Here is a 17,231-nt window from a genome sequence, read left to right on the forward strand (position 1 = left end):
AGAAACGAAATGGTGTAGAGATGATACAAATGGCATAAAATGAACAAAGAAAATTATGATATATAACAATGAAAGAAAATTATGATAAAATATGACTTAAAGATTTTTATAACATCATTTCACAGTACTGTACATATAGCCTACTCAACTTATGACCAAATCGTGTTACAACCAGTCTGTTGGAACCAATCGTGGTCATAAGTCGAGCACTAGCTGTAACAAGTTTTGTAAAACAAGAGTTAAATGTTTCATTAGATAAAGATTTTTGGCTAAACAACTCTGGGCAGCACCATGTGATCAAAAACTTCTGATGGCTTAGGAAGTTTGCACCACTAGAATTACCTGGCCACAACTTAAACTCTAAAATTAAAAATAAAGTGCTGCTCTTGTTATGAAATGCATAAATTTTATACCATTAGAGGGTGCTGTAGTATAAGAAGTAGATTCGTAAAATATTAAGACAGAAAGAGAACTTAGATATCTAAGTTCTAAATGAACAAAAACTCAAGTTCTTTTGAAAATTCTTACATAAAAACAAAATAAGATTCAGAAATGCCAATTATTTTGTCTTTATTTTTTAAATATACATGTATTCACTTCATTTAAATATGGCATTCATTGTCCTTTTTAGAGTCAGGGTTTAAAATTTTTGCTATTAGAAGTCAAGACAGTAGTTACTCTTGAAGTGGAAATTGACTCTAAAAAATAATGAGAGGATTCTGGAGTTAGGATACTGCATTTTTCTATACAACAATGAACAAATAGCAGTGTTAATATTTAATATTGTCTTTAAGCTATATATTATATTTTAAGATTTATTTTATAACATACATATGGTGTTTACAGTTCTAGTTCACTATAGTCATCTGTAAATTACATTGCACTAAATAATATCTATATTAAATGTTTCTTTAATTTAAAAATAGATGAGTACTCTTAAATGATAGGCAGTAAGGAAAGAGAACTAGATTCAATTCTATCTCTTAAGTTTTGAATCTAACAGAAGTTATGAACTTTCTAATAAACAGTGGCATGATGGTGTGGAAAGATTCTACAGACAACCGGCTGTGGGAGCTCAGTAGAGGGGGCTGCCCTCCTGCCTGAGGAAATCATGGAAAGCTACAGCAAGGAGGTAACATCTGAGATGACCCCTAACAAGTAACAAGAATATTTTCAGGTACAGAAAGATAGAAGAGCATTTCAATTAAAAGGAGCATGATGAACTGTGCAGAACAAACATTCAGGAACTGTTTTATTGTTGTTGTTTTTTATGGAAGAATGTATATAGTTTATGAGGGTAAGGCTGGATTTATCAGGCTGCCACTAGACCTAAATAAGAAAATATTCTATCAAGAGAAACCTAAATGAATCTGAAATTGTTTCTCTAAACCAGCAATGAATAAAATCAGTCCACTAGAAATAGAACCTTAATGAGACCGAGGCAATAGTCTGTCTGTTCTGTCCACTACTAAATCCCCAGAGACTAGAATAATGTTTGGCAGATAGCAGAAGATCAGTGAATGTGCAGAGAATGCATGAATGTAGGTATACATCTTAGCTCTGCAACTGGTACCAAAACACCAAAACTGGTTTAAAAAAACAGCATGACTCAAAGCAATGAGAATGGAGATCAAAGTTCCCAAGATCAAGTTTGTGCAGGTTCTTTTATTGCATGGGTCTTTTACTGGCTTTGGACAAGTTGAATGTGCCTTCTGCCCAGCGACAAACCACAGGCCTAAGAGGGAACCCAAGCATAAAATCTAAGATCAGTTCATAACAGTTTATCCTTAACCAGGCTGCTGAGGAGCAGGACCTGCATGCCCTCTGCCGGAGGTAGAAGCAAGATGAATAACTACAATTAGTATAGACAAAAGGCCAGAATCTGGGTGGAGGGTCAGGGAAGGATAATGAGCATTTTAGTGAACTATAAACCTGAAATATGCCTGATCTTATGACAGGGTTATAGTCACATTATTTAGGGCTGGGATGGACTTAAAACTGTGGTTCTCATCCAGTGCTGTTATTTAACCTGAATGACAGTCTCCTGTAAAATGTGTATCATAAGAATTCATTCATAGCATTCTCAAGTTCAGTAAACCTTGTGCTGCAAAATGTTGATTTGATCAAAATGTAAAATACATTTTTCAACAACAGTTTGATGAAAAAGAAAGAAACCTGGGAAAGGTATAACACCCAAGGGCCATAAGTGATTAGAAAGAGTTGAAACTATAGAGATGGGGATTTCGTGATGCCAAGAGATTCTGAGGTGGTAGGAGGGAATGGGGTCCACAGCACAGACGGAGGGATTCGACTGGACAGGAGAGAAGCCCTCCTTTACTGGGAAACACATTGGTGCAGAAGGAGTTACATTTCTAGGTGAAAGGGAGGAAACTAAAGAGGCTGTGCTTCTAACACATCACCTCAGTTTTTTAATCAGTGATGTTGGGCACAAGGCTATCTATTAAAACAGAGTTTTTAAAAAAGTAAATAAATGTAAAAATAAATTAAAATAAGAAAATAAAACAGCAAAGGTGTAGCATGGAAAAAAGAACTGATGTTTAAATCTCCAGAGGGTTCGTGCCTGAGGTTTAAGGCTGAATTTGCAGACATGACAACCTGTCTAGGTTTGCTTCAGCAGGTATCTTTAACCCAGGGTTAGAACAGAGAACTTGAATGGCTGGATAAAAGTAGGAGGAAAATTCATCAAGAGGCTATGACAGAAAGACATGGAACAAGAACATTGAGGTCATCCCTGATATCCATATAACCATGAATACCCAGCATGATGAGGTCCTCTCCACCACAGACAAATGCTGCCAAATTTGCTTGCTTACTTGCAAGGGAATCTAAACTATGTTGTTGTTATCCCATTTAAAGAATGAAAAATGTGCCCTGGCCAGAGAGACTGGTCCGGAAGCATAAAGAGGCTGCCAGTTACATCCCAGGTCAGGGTACATACTGAAATAGATTGATGTTCCTGTCTCTCTCTCTTCCTTACTCTCTAAAAATAAATAAAACAAACATTAGAAAAAGAGAGTGAAAAATGTTGCCAGAACTCACATATACAATATGTAAGCATTTCAATGATAATCTTATAAAAGTTATGTAATGCTGTATATTATCAAACAAAGCTCTACAGGTTTATATTCTCCTGTTTTGTTAATATATATAATATGATGTATTACTAATGGTTTTCTTTCTTTAAATGCTATTGTTCTGAATGCTTCTGAACATGCAAAACATTCTCCTAGTAGCACTACTATGATCATATATCATGCCAGTTCTGAGAGATGGAAGCTGGTATCTGGTATAATGCAAAAGAATAAAGACCCCCCCACACACACTCCTGCTACCCAAAAAAGGCAAAACCTTTTAGGTATAGACTTGTGATGTGTATAATTCATAATCCTCCATACTACCAGTTACTCCATACTACCCCCCTCTGAAGGAACAGCCCTCCTGCAGAAGGCTTCTATGACTTCCCATAGAAGCCTTCTTCTCCAACTGAGCAACCTGGTTCTTACCCATATAACACTATTTCTATAATCTTTATAATCCTGTTCACATCCTGGTTCAAGTACATTCCCTTTCATGGATGGTGTGCCCAGAATCCAGTACAACGTATAAAATGTGCTCTAATGAAGTGCCTTGCTCACCACTGGCCAAAAATAAGTAACATGTTTGTTTATAGATGTAGCTCCACTAATGCAGCCTACTTTAAATTGAGGGTCAGGGTAGGCGTACTGGGTCAAATAGTGTCCCCCAAAATTCATGTCCTTCCTGGAACCTCAGAATGTGACTTTATTTGGAAATCAGGTCATTCATTGCACATATAATTAGTTAAGACAAAGTCATGCTGGAGTAGGGTGAGCCCTTACTCCATTATAACTAGCGTCCAGATAAGAATAGAAGAGACAAAACAAAAACACAGAATAGAATGCCATGTGAAGACACAGAAGCCATGTGATGACAAAAGGAGACAGTGAAATTATGCAGCTTTAAGCCAAGGAATGCCAAGACAGCCTGCAGCCACCAGAAGCAAGGAGTGGGCCAGGGAACAGATTCTCCCTCTGAGTTCCCGAGAAGGAACCAATCTTGCCGAGACCTTGATTTTGAATTTCTGGCCTCCAGAACTGTGAGAAAATAAATTTCTGTTGTTTTAAGCATCCCAGTTTGTGGCATTGTTACAACAGCCCTAAGAAACTAACACAGAAGGCCTCTCCATGGATGTGGCATTGGGGGTAAAGCCTGAAGGAGCCAACAAGGGGAAGAACTCTAGAAAGAAGGAACAGAAACTACAAAGCCCCAGAGGCCAGAAAGGGCTTGAAATGTTGTAGAAACAGAAAGGAGAACAAAGCATCTGAAGCATGCTGGAAAGGGGGTAGTGGTATAAGATGGGGCTCAGGGCTGAGTAGGCCACAGCAGGGAGTTTGAATTTAGTATTAAGGGCAATGGGAAGTTTTAAAAGGGTTCTAAAACTTACTCTGATTTATGTTTTAAGAGACCACTCTCGCTGTTCTATGGCGGATGACTTGGAGAAAAAGGTGATAAAGAAAGAGAGCAAGAGTAAACAGAAGGCTACTGAAAGGTCCAGGTAAGAGATGATGGTAAGAATAATGAATTAGCCGGGATTCAAACCCAAGTCTCTCTTCAGTTGCTACATATATAATACATAAATAATGTTCACTTTCCGCCCTGGCCGTTTGGCTCAGCAGTAGAGCGTCGGCCTAGCGTGCGGAGGACCCGGGTTCGATTCCCGGCCAGGGCACACAGGAGAAGCGCCCACTTGCTTCTCCACCCCTCCACCGCGCTTTCCTCTCTGTCTCTCTCTTCCCCTCCCGCAGCCAAGGCTCCACTGGAGCAAAGATGGCCCGGGCGCTGGGGATGGCTCTGTGGCCTCTGCCTCAGGCGCTGGAGTGGCTCTGGTCGCAACATGACGACGCCCAGGATGGGCAGAGCATCGCCCCCTGGTGGGCAGAGCGTTGCCCCATGGTGGGCGTGCCGGGTGGATCCCGGTGGGGCGCATGCGGGAGTCTGTCTGACTGTCTCTCCCCGTTTCCAGCTTAAGAAAAATGAAAAAAAAAATAATAATAATGTTCACTTTCCAAAATCATGAAATACCCTGGAAAAATCACAATTAAAAAGGACCCAATGTACAATAACATCAGCAGTATTGAAATAACAGCATTCATCCAAAATAAGTCCTTTGAACAGTTGTAACCACCACTACTGCCATTTTATAATTGATTCTGCACTAACACTGGCTGTGGGCATTTAAGAGTAGGAGCCCACCAACCTAGTGAAATCAAGTTGTCCCTAGCATTTAATGGAAGTTAATAAAGTAGATTCTATTCCCATCCTTTTCTTTCAAACACCTTTTAAAAAAACTGTATCAAGTAAGAATCTAATAGTTCTCAAACTTTTTGATTCCTGATTCCCTCTGGTGAGACATGACATTGGGATCACAATCTTGACTGTGTAACCTCTGTTAAATTAATAAACTATATTTTAAAAGTATTATATACAAACAATATATTATGACAGAATGCTAAAATGCATCTCCTCATTTGCGTGGAGATCTGTGAATCACACTGCGAGAACTGGAAGAAAACCTACAGCATTCTCTTTTTCGAGATTGCTTTAAAAAGCATCATTATTAAATCGACTAACACATGATTTTAGAGGCTTTTAGAATTCTGAAAAATAAAACTTTACAAGTCCCCATTTGAAGAACATCCACAAAAGGAAGCAACTGACAGAAGTAGCTGCCTAAGCTTTTTCCTCTTGGGGAACTCCAAATCTTCATGGCTTCCCTATACAATGGCCTCTAGAGACTTTTTATCATCAACTTATAAATATACTTCTAGTCTACTCATTATTTTTGCATTCATCCGGTCTGAATGATAAGGGCACTGTAAAAAAGATAACAGGAAGGGAAAAGGATATCCTCAGCTAAAACCAAAAAGCTCAAAACAATGACAGCAAGTTCAAACATGACCAAGTTGCTTCTTTGATTACTTTCAAGTGCTTTTGCCACCGCCGTCACCATCCTGTATAGCAACTGCCCAGAGCTAACAGGATGTACTGAGAGTGACCGTCAGAGATTGCAGCCATTCGTTTATTCAAGTATTTCTTGAGTGTCTACCTTGAGATAAATGCTAGAGATACAACAGTGAACAAGCTGGATATGATCACTGTCCTCACAGTGCTAGAATCTAATGAAGGAAACAGACAAGCAAGCAAATAAACAAATAGAGAAACACTTAGAAACTATAATTGTGCAGGTTTGATTCTGATAGTAACAAAGGTAGACCTAGTTAAGCCTTTAATCTCCACAGCCTTCTAGTGAGGCATCAAGTGTGTGAAAAGGTCCAGGGGATGTTACTGAATGTCACTTCCTAGATGAAGCATTCCTTGGCCTTTCTACCTTCTTTGAGCTTCCACAATAATTTCAGTTCTGCCACAGTTCTTTTTAAATGCAGGTGGGGCAAAAGTAGGTTTACAGTTGTGAGTACATGAAACAGTTTATTCTTGTATTATGGTTTACTAATTACTGTATTATTTTCCATACAAACAACAGTAAACCTACTTTTGCACTAGTAAAAACAGTAACTAGCTTTGCACTAGTTATCTATATATATAATATCCTTGCTATACTATAACAAACCCCAACACTAAAGTAATCCATAGATGTTAGAATCTACTGATCCTACTGATCAAACCCTGTGTATAATTCCCGCCTGCCCCTGTGAATAACGCAAGGGCTGCATTAAGGGCTATAAATGTATAGAACCTAATTTGTTCTTCACAGGAACCCTGTGAAGTGAAGAAGCTGCATTTTTCCACTACGCCGTACTGCCAGAACGCCCACAGCACAAAGCACAATGGGCAGAGGACTTGTTCCACCAGACTTTTGAGCTGAATTGAGTACAAGTGAGAAGTATAATATGACAGCAGTGAGGCTTATCTTCCTATCAGGTGTGTTAATCTCAGGAAATGTGAACATATCCTAAAATTATCAAGTAATATACAACTCAATATTGAAAGGGTAGAAGAGTTGTACACATAGGTCAGCATTTTCATTATTTTTTATTTCATGGCACACATAAACCAATTACTAAAATTTTGTGGCACACTCCAAAAAATAGATTTTTTTTGTCAAATTGACAAATATGTATAATTTTGATTTATTCACACTGGATGGCTATAGTAGTGTTGGCTGTTATGTTTTTTTTTTAAATCTAACGCAAATGAGGTCACTGATCCTGACTAAATAGTCAAGTATTGCATGTTTTAAAGATTCTTGTGGCACACTGGTTGAAAATTGCTGACATAGGCGACTATGATTCATATTGAATCTCCTTATCAAGGACAAAGCCCTTTCATCCCCTCACCACTTCTCATGTACCTGATGCATGAGCCTGGCCACACTCAATACAAGTATAGAAGGCAGAGTCTTTTGCTGTCAGAGGCCACACTCTAGTGCAGAAAAGCTGCACTGGATACAATCATAAAAGGCAGTTTGCTCTAAAAGAGGCCACACACTAGCGCAGATAAGCAAGCAAAGAAACTATTTCCACACAAAGGATGCACACTGTGAATGCAGGTAAGCACGGGGTGTCTGCTGTGGCAGCGGAGAGGAGATGTAACCTGACTATCTGCTGGTACAGGAGCTGCAGTGAAGGCAAACCCAGAGGAGCTAGTAATGCCACCACCAGGACCGTGCCCACCACTTTCCCCACTTCATCTTCTACCACTTGCCCCTCTCCTGCCTCATAATTCAGAAATCCTCTGAGCATAATACACGTTCTCAAGTCCCCACGCTGTCGCACATGAATTCTCTCCCACCCAGAAGATCCTCCTCCCTCGTGTCATAATAGAGATCTATTTCATCCATCACCCTTCCAAGTGCTCCCCTAAGCACTGTTCCCTCGGTAAAGCTTTCAAGGACAACCCTTGGTGCAGAGGGAAGTATTCCTTCTCCAGTGGAAATACACAGCTTTGTAGCCTGACAATTCTGGACTAAAATTCTGATTGTGCCACTTTCAAGTTAGATGAATTCCAGCAATATTAATTTTAAGCGGACTGGACCTGAAGCAGGTCTGCCTAGGCTGGCGTGTAGAGTGGGTCCTTGATTTCAAGCAGGAAAGATTCACAGCATGAGTCCAGCTGATTTTGACAGTATGTTTATCAAAGCTGGGGACAGTGCAACAAAGGAAGGGCCTAGGATAGAAGCAGCAACAGGAGACTAGGTGGGGCTGCTCTGGCTCTCTAGAGATGTTATGAAATGAGTCAAGGTGGGGCTGCTGTCAGCACACTGGGAAGTCAGAGAAAAGGGGCTTTGGGGACAGGTTCAGGCAGTTACCCTGGGACAAGCTCCCACTGCTCATTGCTCCCTGGTTGCATGTCTAGTGGGTTCCCTTAGAGTTTAGGAGATGCACGCCAGTGGGGGAAGGACAGAGGGAAAAGAAAGGTGCCGGTGTGCTCCCAAGGAGAGCGCGGCCCAGCAAATTTTTTCACATCTAAACCTTAGTTGCCTCATCTATAAAAAAGGGGCTACTAATATTTCCCTTACAAGGTTGCAAAGATTCAAGGTAGTATGTGTACAAACTCCTGACCACAGTATAGGCTCAAAATTTATTGAATTATACCAAATAACCTCTGATGGTTTAGCAATAATTTTACCTTGTGATATTAAACACACACACACACACACACACACACACACACACAAGTACATTACAACTATATGGATATTTTCACATTTGGTATATATATAATCCTAGGAAACCTAAAAAACAGTTTGATGATATATTTTCACCTGGTACAATAAAATACTGTTCTCATTAAGGCAGTAAAACTAATGTAAGGTAGCCTGTATATACCGCCTCTTCTATAATGGAAACAAGCTCCCACAAAGAATGTAACCAAGAAAAGAAGCTCTGTCTCAAAAGCTCATACCATCTAAGAATAAAAATTTTAAAAATCAATGGAAAATAAACAGCACATTCTGAGGAAAATGACTCAGCAGTAATAGTCTGACCTAAAATAGTATTTTATGTCAGTAGTAATTGAAAAATAAAAAAATAAGTTAAACAATAATTGTTTACCAACCTTACTTACTATAGCACAGGGGTCGGGAACCTATGGCTCGCAAGCCAGATGTGGCTCTTTTGATGGCTGCATCTGGCTCTCAGACAAATATTTAATAAAAAAAAAAATAATGTTAAAAATATAAAACATTCTCACATATTACAATCCATTCATTTCCTACCGCTCATGTTCATGGTTGCTGGAGCCAATCACAGCTGTCCTCCAGGACAACACCAAATTTTTATTGGATAATGCATAACGTACACAGGTCGTTGTATGGCTCTCATGGAATTACATTCTAAAATATGTGGCGTTCATGGCTCTCTCAGCCAAAAAGGTTCCCGACCCCTGCTATAGCATATTGCCTCACTTTAAAACTATAATCCGGGCAGCCTACAATGAGAAGGTACTTAACAACTATTCATAAGTGGTGATGTTTTCATCCCAAAGCCTAGTAACTCCCAGAGCTCCCCACTTTTTAAGATTTCTTTGTTCATCCCCAAAATGAATGAGTATTAAGGAAGACATAAATCTTCTCCCTTACAGCATCCTGTTTTCCTTATTAGTGTTTAGAAATACCATCCAGACTGACCAGTGGAAGCACAGGGGATAGAGCAGTGACTCAGGACACTGAGGGCCCCAGCTCAAAACCCCAAGGTCTCCTGCTAGGGTGCAGGGTCACTAGCTTAAGTGCAGGATCATCAATATAATCCCACGGTCGGTGGCTTGAGCCCAAAGGTCATTGTCTTAAAGCCCAAGGTCACAGGTTTGAGCCCAAGGTTGCTGATTTGAAGCCCAAGGTCACTGGCTTGAGCAAAGGGATATTGGCTTGGCTTGAGCCTCCAAGGTCATGGCACATATGAGAAGCAATCAATAAACAACTAAAGTGAAATAACTATAAGTTGATGCTGCTCATCTTCCCTACCTCCCCCTGGCCTTCCTTTCTTTGTCTCTCTAAAACAAACAGACAAAAAAGAAGAAGAAAAAAGAGAGATACAATCCAAGTCTGGAAATGTTAACTACTAGCCCTAGTATCATTGCAAGCACATAAAGATCAAGAAGAAAAACAGAACAGTGAATAAATAAAGAGAAGATGAATGACTTCCCAGAGATACTCAAGCCCCTTCTCTTCCAAACAGAATCAACTTTCTACAACAGTAAGTAGTTTTCATCATGCAACTCTGCTTCCTCTGAACTCTCATGCTGCATACTTCTCTTGCAATAATTTATAACTCCACTTGTAGTAAAGATTTTTCCTTCCAGGTCTTACTTCTTCATTCCAGGAGAAACATTCATCTTTGTTAGACTCATAAATTCACCTTTGTTGGATCCATAAAGTATAGATCAATGTTACATATATGGAGGTAGTGATCTGTTACTGGGTTATAACTAAATTTAGTGGGTCATTTCTCCTTAATGAAATTGCATATTATACACCAACCTAGCTGCAAAGTTTAAAATTGTATCTATCAGGAAATTTAAAAAATCTAAATATCCTGAACCATATGCTCCTGTGGTTGTGTTAATACTAGACCATAAATGCTTTCTACTTTAGGGATAACTACATGTTAAATCACATACCAAGATGGAATTACAGTTCAGGCAGCAAGAACAACTTCACAAAGCAGTCAGTTAACAGCCAAATGAATGCTACAGACAATAAATACAAGGGGAGCTTGAAGCAGGATAGCTAGTGCTAGGCTAGGTCAATGGGAAAGGTTTCCCTGAGGAGGTGGTATTTAACCAGGGCCCACTAAAGCCTGGATTGGAAAAGAGGAAAAGAAAAAGTGCATTGTGCCAGCTGGCCTGTAATGAGCCTAAAAGAACAGAGGCACAGAGAGCTTATTCTAATAGTTTAGCTAGGAATTATATGGGTCTCTACAAAGTGGTAACCCTGGGGGAAATAAAGGAAGGGACAGAAACTAGGAAGAAATCATAAAAAGGTCCTGGTGATTGATCATATTTTCATGTAGAAAGTGAGAAAACCAGAAGATTCCAAAGTACTCTATCCTGTGTGACCAAGAGGAGATAGTGCCATTAACAATTATCAACCAATAGTCATTGGCACCAATCCAATACGGACAGGAATCTCCGATCTGGGGTGCAGAGAAGTAGGATAATGTATTTAGTGCAAACAGCTCAATTTTGATACAGCCCGGCTGTGAGAAAAACAGTATGGCCCTGGGGAGGCCCTGGGGCAAGGTGGCTCTGAGGCCAGGAGGCCCTGGAGCAAGATCCCACTCTGGCTAGTTATCTCTGCTCAGCTCTACTCTGCTTGCTTGTTTTGCTTCAGTGAGACATCTTCTGTGTTTCAGCTCTAGCTGAGGAAACACAGTGGGGAAAAAAAAAGTGTACTGCTTGAACCACAGGAGAGCTGGCTTATATAGAAAATCCAAAGCCCTGTTCCCTGACTGGACCATCCTCATGCAAAGGAGGATTCCAAATCCTCATAGTTTGATTGGTCTGAAAGAAAATGTCCTGATTGGTCAGAATGGAGCTGCTCTTATTGGTCGGTGAAGATGTTGGTAGGAATATAGCTGCATAGCTCTGGTTAGATCAAGGATCGGGAAACTTTTTGGCTGAGAGAGCCATGAACGCCACATATTTTAAAATGTAATTCCGTGAGAGCCATACAACGACCCGTGTACGTTAAGCATTATCCAATAAAAGTTTGGTGTTGTCCTGGAGGACAGCTGTGATTGGCTCCAGCCACCCGTAACCATGAACATGAGCGGTAGGAAATGAATGGATTGTAATATGTGAGAATGTTTTATATTTTTAAAGTTTTTTGTTTTTTTTTTTTATTAAATATTTGTTTGCGAGCCAGATGCAGCCATCAAAAGAGCCACATCTGGCTTGTGAGCCATAGGTTCCCGACCCCTGGGTTAGATGAAGAAAAACCTCAGTCCTATTGATTCAAATACAACTCCAGGAACTCCTTTATGGGTTGTCTCAGATGGCAGGAATATAGTGCAGGCCTGCAGTTCAGTGCAGGCTTCTCCCTGAAGTGTGGTTTTGCATGAGAAGCCTCTGTATAAAAACAGCTGCTACGCTCTGCTTTTAAATTTGAACCCAGTTTGTCACCAGGAGCTCTTCTTAGCTGGAAGAATGAAGGCTGATACTCACCTAGTTCTTAAAATATTTTCATGCCAGTTGGCAAATAATTATCTTAGCACTTGGAGTGATGCCTGGCCCCTCTACATGCCCACTTTCCCTGTTGTCCCAGTCCCTTCTCCAGACCTCTAGACTTAAAGAACTAACCTACGGTGTATTAAGAGGCCTCAGCTCTATAACCAGCTTCTATTCTGACTGGGCAGTATCGATGCCATATTGGTTACTACTAGGTAAATATAAGCAAGGACTAGCAGCTTTCAGAAGAGGGAGTAATCACTTCAGCTTGGGCCAATGACCCAAACACTTGTTGAGTGTGTACGCTGAGGATGCACTGAGGGGTGTAGTCCCAGCACTCAGGCTACCCACAGTCTAAGGGGCATACCAACAGAGAAACAAACCACTGAAATCCAGAGTAGTAGCAGAAAAGAACTTCTATAAAGTGCAGTGGAGACACAACTGGGGTAGAAGTCAATTACCCAGTCTGTGGGAGAGCAGCACAGAAAAGGGGAAAAAGACCTGAGCAGTAAAGAGTGAACAGGAGTCCACCAGGGAGAGAAAGGACAAAGATGAACCGTTTCAAGCAGAGAGATACCAGCACTGTCTGAGCCATATCCCATTACAGTGTGTACAAGACAAGGAGATAACTATTGTCTAATGCCTTACATATTATAACAACATATAATAGTTTTGTTCTAGCAGATTCACTTCTCCAATTATATATTTTAAAGTTGGATCTTAAAATTCATTTTCACTGTCTCCTGGAAACAGATACTACAGATAAATGACTATTAATTCACATTAATTAAAGTTATAGAAATTGACTGCAAAAAACCCTTCTGGACATCTATGAAAACCATGATCCATATTTAATGGCAAGTAACTACCTGACATCTCAGCCAATATCCATTTCACCATGTTACACTCACATCCTTCAGAGATGGACTAAAGCACTGGGGTATATGAGTAACAGCAATAGGCTCTTTGCATTTAATGCCCGTGATAAGACAGGATATGACGTGCAGTGCTGTTCCATCCTCTCAGCTAATTCCACATGTACAGAGTGCGGTGCTGTGGCCTCCGGGATCCACACATGAGTGAAACCCAAAGTTGCTGTCCTTGAGGAGATCACAGAGAGGTGCTTGGCAAATATGAATTCCTTCCCTAATTTACAGAGTGGTCATTTTCCGGGAGCCTTTAAGATCTTGCTCCCTTGCACTTTGGCTCAGATAAACTCTTTAACATTTCAAATAAATAAAAATATCAAGTGTGATCATTTTCTAGAAATTAGACTACATAGAATGGTAAATAAAAAGCCTCTTTTGGTTTGTATGGGCTAGACTGATCACTGTCATTCAAGCCATTGTTCAAGAAAGGAAGCATCAGACACCAAAGAGTCATCAGCAGTGCTTTCCAAAATTATTGTATGAGCTGCTTGCTCCCTTAAAGGAAAGGCCATCACTGCTCAGGAAGTGACAGACTTTTCCAACAGTTTTAACAGACGGTGTCTGCAGTGTGACCCATGGCTCAGACTGCATAAAAATAAAATTCACTGAAAAATAATAACAAGTACTTCCTCACTTTCCTATCTGCTGAATCAGAGCCATTGTTTGGGTTGTACTTCCTTGTTTAAATTAGGTTATTAAATCACAATGGTGCTGGCAAAACACACTAGTTATATACACCATCAGGAAAACTTAACTAAAATGCAAATTGCGTCAAGGCTTAAACACACACACATACTCTTTTGCAGTAATAAAATTTAACTAATACCAAGATCATTCAAACACTTTGTTTTTTCCCTCCTGAAAACCACAAATGTTCTCTGATACAGTGAAAGAGAAGGGCATATAAAATAGATCTGAATTTGAGTGCCAATTCTGCCATCCATTAAAGCTATTTAATCTAGAACAAGTTACTTCATGTCTTTGGCTTGTTTTCTAATACGTACAATGAAAAATATAATAACTATCCCAGAGGGGTCTTGTGATGATTCAGTTGGGTAATACATGTGTGCCAGTGCCCAGCAAGGGCCTGGAAGGGAGAGCTTGATGATTACGTGAGCAAGCACCTCCCACGTCTGAAACCACTGCTAAACACACAAACAAACATGTATAATAATGTTTTCTTTTAAATATTGACACTTATGAAGAAAAATTATGGTATAAAACTTTAAAAATTTGTTCTGAGAGTTGACTTAAAAAAACATGACCTCGCAAAGTCAAATTTAAAAAAAAAGTTCTGCAGCACTGGCCAATTGGCTTGGTTGGCTGCAGCCTCATTCCAATACTCCAAGGCTGTGGTTCAATACCTGTTCAGGGCACATACAGGAACTAACAAAGATAAATAAATGGAACAACAAATTGATGTTTATCTCTCTCTCTCTCCACCCCTTCATCTTTCTCTAAAAACAATAAATGAATAATTTTTTTAAAATTTTGCAGCTATCTTAAAACTGATGATAGGGAAATGATTTGGCGACAATGAGGGGCTCTTACACACCAAAAATGATGTGGCCTGGTATGTGACATGCTTTTGACTTTCTGTCCAGTTACCAGTCACCAGTGCTAAGAAAGTACAACATGCCTTTAGTACACATACATCTCGCTGCGGAAATTATGTAGCTCTGAGAAAAGGTACATATTGCAGAAATGAAACATGATTGCTTTGGAAACTGTATAAAGAATTTAAAAATAATCTGTGATAACACTGTGATTGGTTCATATGCTGAAAATTATAAATCTACATCTTAAGGGACTACTTATTTTCTCTTACATGGCAGCATAAGATCATTGCAACCCTGGTTCAACAACCAGGTTTCTCACCAAAGAAATTAAGAGATTAGCTTAAATTTTCAGTCTAAAATCCTTTAAAATGATACCACTTTATCAAACAGAAAAATAATACTATTATTCTAAACACTATGTTAAAAGATGACAACAGAGTTCCCCTGCGCACTGCTCCCTCGCTTTAGTCTTGCTGTGTTGTGATCACGTGGTTAGCTCCGGGTGCAGCGCTTGTTTTGGTTTCTCTCTAGCTTGCCCCCCCCGCCCCCCCACCCCGGTATCTTCGGGTGAGCGCTTTTCTGTGCCAGTTGCTGCACCTGTGACCTCCTCTTCTCAGGGCTTTCTCAGCCCGCAGTTCTGCAAGCCCTTCGGGGCCGGCTCCTGCCATGCCGCTAGTCCGTTATAGGAAGGTGGTCATCCTCGGGTACCGCTCTGTAGTGAAGACATCTTTGGCACATCAGTTTGTGGAGAGCAAGTTCTTGGAAAGCTATTATCCTACAATGGAGAATACTTACAGCAAGATAGTGACTCTTGGCAAAGATGAGTTTCACTTACACCTGGTGTACACAGCAGGGCAGGATGAGTACAGCATTCTGCCTTATTCATTCATCATTGGGGTCCATGGTTATGTGCTTGTGTATTCTGTCACCTCTCTGCATAGCTTCCAAGTCATTGAGAGTCTGTACCAAAAGCTACATGAAGGCCATGGGAAAACCCAGCTGCCCGTGGTGCTAGTGGGGAACAAGGCAGATCTCTCTCCAGATAGGGAGGTCCAGGCAATTGAAGGGAAGAAGCTGGCAGAGTCCTGGGGTGCAACATTCATGGAGTCATCTGCTCGAGAGAATCAGCTGACTCAACGCATCTTCACCAAAGTCATCCAGGAGATTGCCCGTGTGGAGAGCCATATGGGCAAGAGCGCCGCTGTAGTCTCATGTGAGCCCTCAGGCATGGGCCAGCTGCCTTGATTTTTTCCCCTGGCACTGCCAGGTTCCAGTGAGTGCAGCTCTTCAGGACTTCACGGGTATGGCTGCCAGGTATCCCTGGCCCTCTGAGCACACAGTATGGTACCCTCATATTTGCACACTTTCCCCAGGTTCCAGTGGCCTGGTAGTCAATGTTTACAAAGGGGTAAAGATGTCTTATGGGCACTGGCCTCTTTTTTTGCTAAATAAATTCTTATAACATAACCTATGTATGGGGTTGTGATATGAGTCCTGGGTATTATTTATTCAGGACCCAGACTCCTATGTAGGTTTTGCATGTTGGCTAGGTGAAGTGGAGATTACTCCCTGGGGTGACAATGTATATATGCAAATAAACTGAGAATTCTTTTTAAAAAAAAGATGACAACAGTGACCAGGCTCTTAAAAAAAAAAACACCTGCCTGACCAGGCAGTGGGGCAGTGGATAGAGCGTCAGGCTGGGATGCGGACGACCCAGGTTCAAAACCCTGAGGTCACCAGTTTCAGCATAGGCTCACCAGCTTGAGAGCAGGGTTGTTAGCTTGAGCAGGGGATCATAGACATGACCCTATAGTTGCTAGCTTGAGCCCAAGGTCGCTGGCTTGAGCAAGGGGTCACTAGCTCTATGATAGCCCCCTGGTCAAAGCACATATGAGAAAGCAATCAATGAACAACTAAGGAGATTAAGGAGCTGCAACAAAGAATTAATGCTTCTCATCTCTCTGCCTTCCTGTCTGTCTCTCCCTATCTTTCCCACTGTGTGTTTCTCTATCTCTGTCACACACACACACACACACACACACACACACACACACACAGAATAAAAAACCTAGATACAGTCAATGGGACTTGATGCCCTTATCCAGGGGCTAGCAGACTTTCAAAAGCAGAGTGCCAAACAGGTGACATTGGTCCCTTTAAATAACTGAACAGGAGGGGGATATGCAAGGACCTTTACAAGTGCAATGAAAGAAGAATATAGGTAAGCAACTAGTCATGCAGCATAGATTAGGGACATTTACATGAATTCTTACTTAACTAATTCCAGGCCAAATTTTGTAAACAGACTGGTGGGAAAGCTTAAAATGAAGGATGTGCTAATGAAATAAAGGTAAACTACAATGAGCACCAAACTTAAGGGAACAAAGTTCTAAAGCAGGAAACTCACTCCTGCCCCATTGATTTAGTCTCCTCCTTTATTCCCTTGGAGAGTGCCTTTTTGTGATCATCAGTAGAGGTCTCTTAACATCTTCCACCCTAGAATGTATAAACCCACCCC

At 40.7% G+C, this 17,231-nt stretch overlaps 1 protein-coding gene and 1 pseudogene across 2 annotated transcripts in view; one reads left to right on the plus strand and one right to left on the minus strand.

The window, feature by feature from the left end:
* PRCP (prolylcarboxypeptidase) overlaps window positions 1-17,231 on the minus strand; it is a 275,945-nt gene that overhangs the window by 241,891 nt on the left and 16,823 nt on the right. The gene's annotated exons all lie outside the window — the stretch shown is intronic.
* Window positions 15,278-15,927, plus strand: LOC136395212 (GTPase RhebL1 pseudogene; annotated as a pseudogene).

The sequence above is a fragment of the Saccopteryx leptura genome, chromosome 1 (assembly GCF_036850995.1).
Source record: "Saccopteryx leptura isolate mSacLep1 chromosome 1, mSacLep1_pri_phased_curated, whole genome shotgun sequence".
NCBI classification, from domain to species: Eukaryota; Metazoa; Chordata; class Mammalia; order Chiroptera; family Emballonuridae; genus Saccopteryx; species Saccopteryx leptura.